Below are 11826 nucleotides of genomic sequence, written 5' to 3'. Positions count from 1 at the left end.
TTAGTCATCATATTCACAGTTAGCCAATTTCTGGTTAACAGAACTATAGCCTTCCGCAGCGTCAAGTACCGGGTATATCAGCCACGATGTAGTTTACATGCTGAGATGGGATTTGCCATTAATTTTTAGTATGCATTACAATAGTTTATAAACATTTGAAATCATGAGACGAAACGTTAATAAGGGAACGAACAAAGTTCAACTAGTATTAAGTACTTACTTGTAGATCCCCCGCTCTATTCCAAACGTGAAAATGTCTTACAAAGTTATAATTATTTCACTAGCACCGTACTATAAATTAATGAAATTAAAACTACATAAAATAACATTGAAAACGGAAAGAGGGCCAGTGTGAACACCGCGAAATGAATCTGACCTCTGGCTGTCAACTACTGAACGTGAAATAACTGAACAGAATGTCATTCAAGAATCAGAGAGACACTTGCACCATACGAATAAAAAAATGTAATCCCTCGCTCCTCTTCCGTTGGTCTCCACAGAATTGTCTGCAGTCTCATTGGTTGAACGTTTTCAGCAAGGCGTAAGAATATCTTATTAACTTCAAAGTTACACATGCGTTAGGCTGTTTCAGACAGGATCATGTGTGTCGTTAAATGAGAAGCCATGTGTGCTCTTTAAGGTCATTATCGCTTGTCGCATATCTCAAACATGCTTCAGACACGCCTTGAACCCAGAGTTGCATGATACACTTTACAGGATATGTATTAAAGAATGAAGCTGCATTCTTGTACAGAACAAAAACAAACACTACTTTATGAAGAACTTTTCCATTGTGTTCCAACATTTTCTTAAACACACGAAACAGTAAATCTTTCGTCATTAGCGGCAGAATAATGACTAGAGCCTAGGTCTTAAATTGAGTTTATTTATTTTAATTCTTTACGTTTCAAAGTTTTGTAATCTTTGCGTACCTCTTGTTGGAACACCATTATTTTTATCAACAAGGATGTGTTGATTTAATTACGACGGGAGAATAACGGGTAAGATAAACCAGAAATAGACTAAATATTTTCTATCTATTTCTATCCTTCCGAAATTTCCACGTGTATCGCCACACAATTAGTAATCCATTGAATACAATTGACATTGCCCAATTGAAGTGTACAGTGCGCACGCCGCTTCGGTTGGGAACCGTGAAGAAGAATCGAGCTAGAAGACACAGGCCTAGAAAAGGAACGTGAGGGTGTGGGGTACAGTCCACTAAGTGCATGGTCAAGTGGTGCATTCTTCTTGTGGTAATGATTTTTAAGGTTCCATATTAACTGGGACTAGACTTGTGCAACCCGTCTCGAAAATCTCTTTGCTCCCGCCAGGGTCCCTCCATAGGTTTGTCGTGTTCAGTGTCCACACTAAAACCCTTCTCCCAGTTTCATTTTCAAACCTCAGTGAACATGAATATGTTTTCCATTGCATGTAAATCATCATCTTCGTATTCTTATTCTTGCTTGTAGTGACCATCCTTCGGGGCAATTGCTTTCTGATGATCTTTTCTTCTTCATTCGTTCAATATGGCCACGCTCTTCGAGCCCGTCTGTTTAGTAGTTTCATTACCAGTACAAAATGTCTTCTATTTCTTCTCATATTGTTCCAGTATTTACTTAATTTTCTCTCATCATTCAAATAATAAATTTCAGTCACCGTTACTTCGTTCCTCAAGTTTTCAGTAAAAGACCACGTATATCTGTTTGCTTATTTATATTAATGGTCAAGCGACTGGCACAGGATATGTCAGTAAACTGTATAACCCTAAATTTACTTAAGTTCAAAATGTCACTCAAGCAGCATAACGCAAAGGAAATCACATATCAGCGCGACAGATCATGACAATCTACTAATTAATAAGACACATTTGTCTGCAAAATATAAAGTATGTTGTAATCCTGAAATACCGCATTTCTCTTTTTAGTTTCCTGATTTTATCTGGAAATTTATTCTATAATTTAATTCTTGTGGTTACTGCCATTTTCTTAATAAAAATTGGTTCTGCTAAACTCAACATGGAAGTCCAAACTTTGGATGTATTGTGGATGTCAGTTTTCGTGTGTTTGTACCAGTTTCTGTGTGTTTATTTTTATGTTGCATACCATTTTAATTCTATACATGCAAGTTTCTAGAAGTATATTGAGGTCCTTGAAGACTTGTCTACGTGAATAATATCTCAGGACATGACTGACTGATTGTTCGTGCACCCTATTCTGAAATTTAAACATTTTTCACCACCCCAGAAAATCAAGTTACGTCTCAAAGGAGTAAGGAAATATGCAAAATGAATGGAATACGTGGACTCTGTATATCCTTAAGAGATTAAATCATGTTACAATTATTACTGAGTATGCCGCTCAAGAATTTCACGTGTTCATAACATTTCTTGTTATCATGAGCGTACACGCCTAAGAAATATTACCTCCATCAACAGCATACATTCAACTTTTTTTTTCCTTAGCACTACAGCCCTAGTGGGCCTAGGCCTACCTCCATGAACTCCGTTCACTTCGGTTTTTCTAGATCTTACATATTCGGTAGGACTCCTTGGGCGAGTGATCGGCTCGTCGCAAGGCCTCTACCTGTAGACAAACACAGAAAACCGCACACAAACATCCATGCCCTCAGTGGGATTCGAACCCACGATCCCGGCTTCCGAGCGAGCGATGAGAGTGCATGCCTTAGACCGCTCGGCTACGGTGACCGGCCATACATTCAACTACGTTGTGAAATATATATATAACATATTTTATGTCCTTGGAAATATATTTATTCCATGACAATCCTATGATTTTTTCTTTCCCATATAAATTTTGTTTTAAATGCTTCCGCCTCATGTTCCAATATAAGTTATTATTGACTCTTACTACTTAAAGGCTTCAAAATTTTAAACGAAACCTCCTTCTATGTAAATAATTCAACGTCTTCCACCCACACAAACGTACATCTTATTCAGGTTGATATTAAGAGATAATTCTTTCCATTTCTCGCTTTTTAACACCATACAGCTCAGCTCTTCATACTGTGCAAACATCATTAGGTCACCGGCACAAGAGTAAGGATTTATTATGTCCTAATTTCGATCTCCATCTCAGAAACTTCCTTTCGAATGTACGCCTATTAATCCATTTCTGGTCTACTCCTATGTGTCACATTGTCTTCGAATCGTGACATATTTTGAACTAAGATCTATACTAGCGTAAATTTCTATCATCAAGTGAAGCTGATTGAAATTATTCGAAGTCTCTCAGGAAGTTCTGTCTGAGGTTCTCACAAGTATGGCTATGAAGTGTATGCCACACTGTGCAATTTAGTATATTCTATCAAAGTTTCGGAGGAATTGACTGTCTCCATCTTCAGAGCTTCTTTTCAGGGCTCATTTTTCGACCTCGAGAATCGTGGCGGTGCGTTTCTTCATAAGGTCAACAGTTTTCTGCTGGAACACAGGGCAAATCCAAGAGGACAGAGTTTCTTTTTTAATTATTTTTAGTTCAGTTAAAACTGAAAGGAAATTTATTAATATTAAACAATTAAATACAGACTTGTGATTTAAATTCTATTAGGACTGCTCACATTTCTTGAGTGGTTGAGCTACAAATACGTAATTGTATTCTTTTTTACTGAGCCTCTTCTCTTGGATTTTGTCTATCGTCTCGTTACTTTTAGGACTACAACGTCCCGAAAAGTGGAGCTGTATCTGTCATCGGATGAACAAAATCGCCGTGCTGTGTGGTTCTTAGAGAGCTACACTAAACCATTAAAGTCTTTTTGTTTTCGAGACTTTCGAAAGAGTCGATTTGTTATATAATACCTTGTGAATAGGAATTTTGCTGCGAATGGTGGTCTTTCACTTTTCACAGTGTCAATATCCACGTGAAGTCATTGCTAATTCTTGGAACTTGTATACTGAGGGTTAGAATTCGTCCTCTGAATTTGACAGAATAACCTTGTCATCTGAGATTAATGAAGTTTCATTGTTTCGAATTTTGTTCACAATTATGCTGCTCTGTGATACAAGTCGCCATATTTTTTATGTCATTCATGTAAATTATATGCTAAGTATTTAAACTGAGTGTTTCCAGCCATGACGAGCACCACTAGTTCTTGTTTTTCCTTCTGAATAATCTGTTACAGATTTGAATGCCTACAAATATAAGAAATACTTGCAAATCTGAAATGTCTTATTCTCTCTTCATAAACAAGTCTTTATGCTGCATTAGAATAGAACTGGCTTTTTCAATATTGAACATCAATAATTAAAATAATGCCTCAAAACATAAGAAAACAATTCATTTGTCAAGAATCAAGCAGTTTCCCAGGTCGGAGTGTAGCGTCAAGGAAAACAGCCCTAGTCCCACTCAACTTTATCTGTCAAGAAGTAAAGCAGTGATGTTGGTTTACTGACTACGCTAGTCGTGCGGCAGGCAGTAGGCCTACATGAGCCTGTTTCTTCTACTGTTCCATTTTTCATCAAGTTGTTTCCTTTTGTTGCCAGAACGCCATCTCAAATTTATATTTCCGAACAGATAGAGGAGCATTAATGCTTCCATCTGTACAGCTGCACAGTAGAGTGCAAGCTAAGAGTAAACACGCCCTTCATAAATAAAGACATGCCATTTTTTCTGTATACAAAAATGTAGTATAGACTCTTTGGTGTGTTTGAAATTTTAGAAGGCGACGTGACGAAGACGAGTGCGTCTCATTCGGTTTTTGTGGAACAAGAGGCTATCACGAACACAGCAGCAAGAAGCGGAGTGCATTGTGGTGTTGTCTGTGTGGAGCGGAAGTTGCTAGCGTTGCATTCAGATCTACGTAAAAACTTGAACTTCGTGTTTAAGTACGTACGCCTCTGTTCCAGTGCTATATTCAAGTACTCACGTGACCCAGACACAAAACACTTCTGATCCGATATGAGGTTTTCACGGAGTTAAAGATGTGCACTCTGAGTGCGCACTACTGAGTGCTAACTTCATTTGAGTACTGGAAAGAACCGCCGAGACGCCGAGAACAGTGTGATATGAAACGTTTGTACAAACTTCTAGGCTACAACAAGGTGTCACAGCCCGGAAGACCAGACCCGTTTACATTAGACAGCAAAGCTGCTCAAGGTCAGCGAGATATTCGGAGAAAAAGCGTAGACTGAAGGGTTTTGGAAAATCATACTAAGAAAAATGTTTAAATCTAAGCGAGAGGCCATAACAGGGGTATAAAGTTGCACATTGAGAATTGTTGTTATTCGCTAAATATTATTACGGCCATCAAAAGAAAAACAAAATTTGGCCATGCATATAATACGAACATGACGATTAGAAATACAGCATTTTAGTGTGGAAACAAGAACGGGAAAATCCCTTGAGAGACTAGGTGTAGATAGAATGATAATATTAAAAACTATCCTAAAGAAGAAATTGTGATAATGTGTGTTGAATTCATCAGGTTGAAGGTCTCCTGTCGGATTTTGAACATGGTAATAAATTATCTGGGTACCGGTATAGCTCAGTCGGTATAGCAACGGGCTGGAAGACAGGGTTTCGAATCCCGACACAGGAAAGTATTTTCTCTTCTCCTCAACGTTCAGGTGGCTCTAGGGCCCATTTAGCATCATATTCAATGGGTAACGGGGGCAAAATCTTCGGGAATAAAGCGGCCGGGGCGTGAAGCTAACCACTCTCCTCCATCTAGTGCCGAAGTGCTCAATTAATGAAGCATGGGGACAGTTTTACTTTACTTAGTAACTACTCGAGTTGCATGAGAGACACAGATGTTACTATATTCTGGCTATTTGAGCGACTGTTAACTTCTACAGCAGAGCTGTGTTGCATGGAATTAATTAGTTAGTTCTCTCGTTACATAGTCAGTTATTGGACACTGCAATTTTATGGATAAATGCTTCTGGTGTTCATAATCATTACATTTAATAAAGGTAGTTGTTAAAGTGCTGAAACATCCCCTGTCTACGTATTATAAAGGCATCTAAAAATTCTGAATGAAATATGGCTGTCTTTTCTATTAGTAACTGCAGGGATTAATGTTTTGGAACTCTCAAAATCTGGCACAGGATTGACCATCATTATGTTTTCTCTCGAATTATAACATCTGGAAAAACAGTTGAGATAAAAAGCGTTCTATTACTTATGTGTACCTACACTAAGACGTGAGAATACCTCTGAAGCCTAAGATGTATTGTCTTTCAGGCTTAGAGTGATTCCAATATTATTTGTTTTTCCTTGGAATATTTCTGTATAACATACTGTGGGTACACGGTTTTCGGTCAACTGATTCCTGCCATGTATCCAAGAAATATTACATCAGACTGGGCTTATGGCAAGAGATTAACGTGCCCAGCTCTTGAAAGTACTGCGTTAAGTTTCTCTTTCGCAATTTATCCGATTCGGATTTTCATCCAGAAGTTTGTATGACAACAAATCTTTTACTAACTTTCTAAGTATCTGTTGTTCTCAACTTCATTAAAATTTGCTGAACTGAAATATTGAGTGAGCGCTACATGTGCATACATATCAATATTAATCCTATAAAGCAAAGCCGTTGCTATATGTACCAGTTGCTTTAACACTGAAAATTCTGCACCCAAAAATTTTGTTTAGTATATGTATTACATGGTTCTCAGAAAAGATCACTAAGCAGATCTGACCGGCTGCACCTGCTATGGAGTCGCAGTGTACTTTCTGTAAGATAGCAACTGAATTTACAAGCACTGTTTAGAAGAATTTATGGATTAAGGATATTAAGGACGAGAAAGCGAAGTTTTACACACCCACAACACACACACCGTCGTGTTTGGCCCTGTTGCTTTTGGAATTTTATTCGTGGGAGTGCCAAGTCCTTCAGATCAATGGAAAAATTAAAAAGAGGCAACAGGAATCTGCGGCAGAAGTCGCCGCTAGAAGCAGCAAGGACTAACAGAACAATCAACACGTGACGCTATATGCTATATGCGATTCTTCATATAAGAAGAATTATCTACAGAACATAGAACTTTACCTGAAGTAAATAATTCAATTAACCCAATCCTTCCAGCCGCACTATGGCCCTGGGGTCGACTCAGCCTCTAACAGAAATGAGTACCGGGAATATTCTTGGGGGTAAAGGGCGGCCGGTGCGTAAGGCTGACAACCTTACCGCCATCTGTGAGCCGATTGTCTAGAGAAGGTGGGAACCTCAACGTCTCACAACCCTATGGGCCTCCACGGCCTATTACAGGGATACCTTTACTTTTTTTTATAGCATCAGTTAAAATTTATCGGTCCTAGTCGTGGTAGCATGGAGTGCGCCGTGTGGAACTGACACTGAGTAAACAGACTCAGCTAATTGAACTCACACAGAGAATTCTGTTCCCTGCAATACGGCAATAGTTTGAAATAATATTTACGAACATCAAATCACTGACCTGTAGTTAACAAATGCGCTAGTCATGGAGCCTTAGATTGGTTTATAATGGGACTTTCAGGAATCAGACATACGTTAATAACTAAGCAGCTTCCATAGTCTAGAGGTAACGTTCCCACCTCATGACTCGCAGTACGCGGGTTCAAATACCCGGCGGAGGTCGTCGAATTTTTTAAGGGCGGAAAAATTCAGGGAACAAGTCCTGCGGGAGGGACTTTAAACTGTGTGTCCAGTGCCGTAACTTTACGGCACGCAAAAGAACCTCATATCCCCAAAGGGGACCACTGAGCCAAATTCCAGGACGTTTCCCGCCCAATAATAGTCTCTAAGGCCTCTGATTGATGGGGGGAAGCATTATAGACACCGCTAAGCAAGTGGCCGAACTCGCTTGCTCGGCGGGACTGATGGTACGCACCATTTATCGGTAGGGTATAGAGACTGGTAGAATATCATAGAGGGAAGCACAATAAATCAAACTGGTCGCGGTGCATGGGGAAGCCCACCCTCTCTAAATAACTAACTACGTTAATAACTGGCATATACTTTGGACTAAGGTAACAACCAAATCAAAAGTGTAAGTAGTGGAGGGTCTATCTTCAAAAGTTGATAATAACAAAGTTGATTGTGAAGCTGGCTACATTTATCGAACTGGAAAATTAATCGCTGTTCTCACAAGGTGAAGACACTGAAACTACTTCCGAGGCAACTGAATCGAGTCCACTATAAGTTTCTAAGGACATTTCTATTGTCCAGGTCTCCAAAGCAACTTTCCTCTCACCTCTCTCTGTGTCCCGCCCATGTCGCTGTCCATTGTTTAATTACTTCAATAATACTTTATTAGACGCACAATTTAAGATAGTTATCCTTATGTGCTTCTTCCATTCTTCTGTTCTCTGTATACTCCTTGAGTGGCCGAGCCTCGTACCATTAGTAAACAACAGGTAAATTTGCATTTATGGTGTTTGAACCTTAGATTTATAGACTGAATTGATCGCTATGTACTGAATGATTAGAAAAATTTCCCGAATCTAACGAACTATTTGTTTATTCCGTGAACATATTGGTATGTTGCTGTCTTTCCCAGGGTTTCCTTCTTCGCCATATTTTTAAAGTACGAGTATTCATTGGGAATCCGTGAATTGTTCCTGTATTTTATGAAAGCGAAATTTGCTAAATATGGCGTTTTGGAAAGGTTTCATATATACTACGATAATATTAAAAGGACTATCGGAAAACGTACGACTCTATGACTTGGATATTGTCAAAAACTGCGCTTTTAATATAGCGATGTTAAAAACCTCAGTTGTTAGTTCTGTTTGTTATATTACCATCACCATTATCGGGCTCAATGGTAAGCAGAGATCAAGAGCGGACACAGCACATGACTCATTTGCTTTCAACTCATGTAATTAAATGACACTGCAGCAACTGTTATAGCGTTAAATTGCATTTTTATTGTATGGGAGGGAGTAGTATCTCGGAATTTGTCTGAAGTGGCTGCAAAAAATCATGAAAATTCGGTTTGGGTCTGTGTCGGCCATATTCCAATTGTGCAAAAGAGGAACAATGCAATTGAGCCACCTTGTTGACTGATGACACCACATACAGCGGGCAGTCCCCGTCTCATGTTTCTACGCAGTCTCAGCCACAAAGCGAACTCTTCATGAGTTCAGTGTTCTATGGCCGAATAGCTTGAATTTGCTCACTTTCTAGACTAACCTTAATCCGTGGTACGACAACCAGTTAGGTTCGACATTCCTTCATAGATGTCTCTCTTATGGACAAAACAAACTGGCCTTATGAGTTACCAATCAACGAACAGTGAAAGCAGACAGAAGATTTAATGTGATATTTGAATATAATAATTAATTCTTCCTTTCTTCCTTTGGTTTTTGTTGACTTTTTTCTACAAGTAATTAAAGTGCGAGTTTTGGGCAAAATATGTACTACGGCGGCAATACACGTACGTCTAGGCGTGGACTCTCTAAAAAAAAAAAGACAAGTGGCCAAGATATGGAGGTAAATACGTGCAATGGAGGGAGGAGAAATCAACGAGGCAGCTGGGAAGAAGTGGTGATAGGAAAACATGGGCAACGCAAAGGCAACAAATAAAGTTGTCAACCCAAAGAAGAGGTTTGCGGGAGAAATAGGACCTTAATTGCCATCAGATGAAGAACTAAGGGCACAATTTAGCACTGTAAGAAGCCATAAGGAATCAAAGAATTCTTCAAACGATGGCGTAAAGCAGAGTTGTAATAAAAACCAAAATACATAAGGGAGTCAAAAAGTTCCCGGAATTCCCCTGCAGACGGAGAACGAGCGATAAGATAGCGCGCACACTGTTGAGGTGAGAAGCTCAGCATGTCTGCTCGCAGGCGCAATACATCTGGACAGGTTTCAGTGCGCAGTGTCGTTACTGATCCGTTTGAATTAGACGTGAGTGTTGGTCATTCGGCACAATATCGCAGTTCGAACAGCGTGCGAACAGCGAGTTCATGTGCAAATTGGGAAAATCTGCTTCAGAGACGCTATTGGCCCTGCACGGTGATACTGCACTAAAGTAATCCGCAGTTTACGACTGGTTTTCCGGTTTAAGAATGGGCAGGAGACGTTAGGGGATGACCAGAGCAGCGGGAGACCTTCGACATCCAGAACTGAAAAAAGGATTGGAAAAGTGCGACAACTGATTCGATGTGATCGAAGAATGACCATCGCGGAGTTGGAGCAAGAACTTAGTACTGTTACTGGCCATTTCTACATGCAAGTTTTGCAGAGGTTGCGCGATGCGGTTTGGAGGAAGCGGTGCGACAAGTGGCAGGGACAGCGGTTTCTGCATGACGATAACGCGCCGAGCCACACATCGCTTGTTGTGCAGCAATTCCTCGCCGAGAAAAACATTCCCGTCATCACTCAAACACCGTAATTTCCGGATCTCGCTCTGAGTGACTTTTGGCTGTTCCCTATTCTGAAAATGGGCCTCAGTGGGACACGTTTCGCAACCATAGAGGACATCAAATCGAATGCGATGGCTGAGCTCCGGAAGATTCCAAAAGAAGCCTTCCACCGCTGCTTCCAACAATGGCAGGATCGATGGAGCAAGCGTGTGCGCGCGCAACGGTCCTACTTTGAAGGTGATTAGGTAAGCGTTGCCGTATGTCCTACCATTAGAGTGCTATACCACCATTCCGGGAACTTTTTGACTCCCCCTCGTATAAATAAATTAAGGGAATCGTAACCAAGCCAAGGACAGAATAGAAGAGGCAGAACCTGAAGTGCAGAGCCTGGGAAATTGAGTCATATATAAGTCAGGCGACCGGTGTGACCAGACCAGCCGGAATGGAAGGGAAGACGTGGAAGAAAGTTTCAAGAGCAACAAAAAGGAACAAATAATGAACTGCATTTTAAAATTTACGAAAGAATGACCATTTAATATCCACATAAAAGTCAAGAGGTGTTGATATCCCATTGGTGGAAGGGAAAAAATAAACAAAAGAAAAGAAGTGGGGCCAGTTTGATATCTGTAATGCGCACTAATTTCGGCGACAAGCGGCGGTCGCTGGTCGGTATATTTCGCTTGCGGACTAAAGCCACGGAGTTTGTTTCTTGTTTATGGCTCTATCCAAGATCAGTTTCCAACCCATTAAACAATATGGCCGGTTTATTTGGGAACTTTCCTTCACAGAAAGAATGGAAATAAATAATATTTTGGACAGCCCTATCATTCAAAATGTAGGACTAACTGCATACATTCCGAGATATACGGTTATTAAAAAGGAGTCATTAAAGATGTACCCGAGGATATGGAGTTATAAAATTAGACTCAGCAGCTTAACTCGGGTAATCAGACCAAACACCTCGCACGCCTCCAGATCACTGAAGCAGTCAGACTTAAGACGAGAGTCAAAGGGACGAACGAAGAAAGCGAGAGGGTGAGATGGGTGTGGAAAGAGTAGAAGGCAGTTTGTGTGACATTTGAAATTAAGGCACTGCCCCCTCATGCATATTTTTTTGCTATACGAAAATTGAAGTTCGTAATTCTGTTGCAGCAGCACTACAATGTTACAAATGCGGAAAAATTGGCCACATAAGTAAATTTTGTACAAAGGAACAACAATACTTCTCATGCGGAGAAGAAGAACATGAAGGGTCTTGTATTAAAATTCCTAAATTATAATGGTAATCACAGAGCAAAGAGCGAGTGCTGCGTGCCCTGTAATAAAAAAAAAAAAAAAAGCGAAGCAAATTAACCAAACCATGGCTTACAGAAATGTTGGATTTTTGGAAGTAAGAAAATTCTTGAAATATTGCAGTAACCCTGGCTGTCGAACCCTGCTTTCTCTTCAGGTGCTGAAAGCCTCCGAGGATACATTGACCATAATACGGGTAACTTCCCCATTCTCCAAACGCTGAGAAGCC

At 40.1% G+C, this 11826-nt stretch overlaps 1 protein-coding gene across 1 annotated transcript in view; it reads right to left on the bottom strand.

Annotated features, from left to right (window-relative positions):
• The window catches only part of LOC111871370, an 89060-nt gene that overhangs the window by 37290 nt on the left and 39944 nt on the right, over positions 1 to 11826 (bottom strand). The gene's annotated exons all lie outside the window — the stretch shown is intronic.

This window comes from Cryptotermes secundus, unplaced genomic scaffold (assembly GCF_002891405.2).
Source record: "Cryptotermes secundus unplaced genomic scaffold, Csec_1.0 scaffold182, whole genome shotgun sequence".
NCBI lineage: Eukaryota > Metazoa > Arthropoda > Insecta > Blattodea > Kalotermitidae > Cryptotermes > Cryptotermes secundus.
The sequence above is the reverse complement of the archived record's forward strand: the minus strand, read 5'-3'. Positions and strand labels throughout refer to the sequence as shown.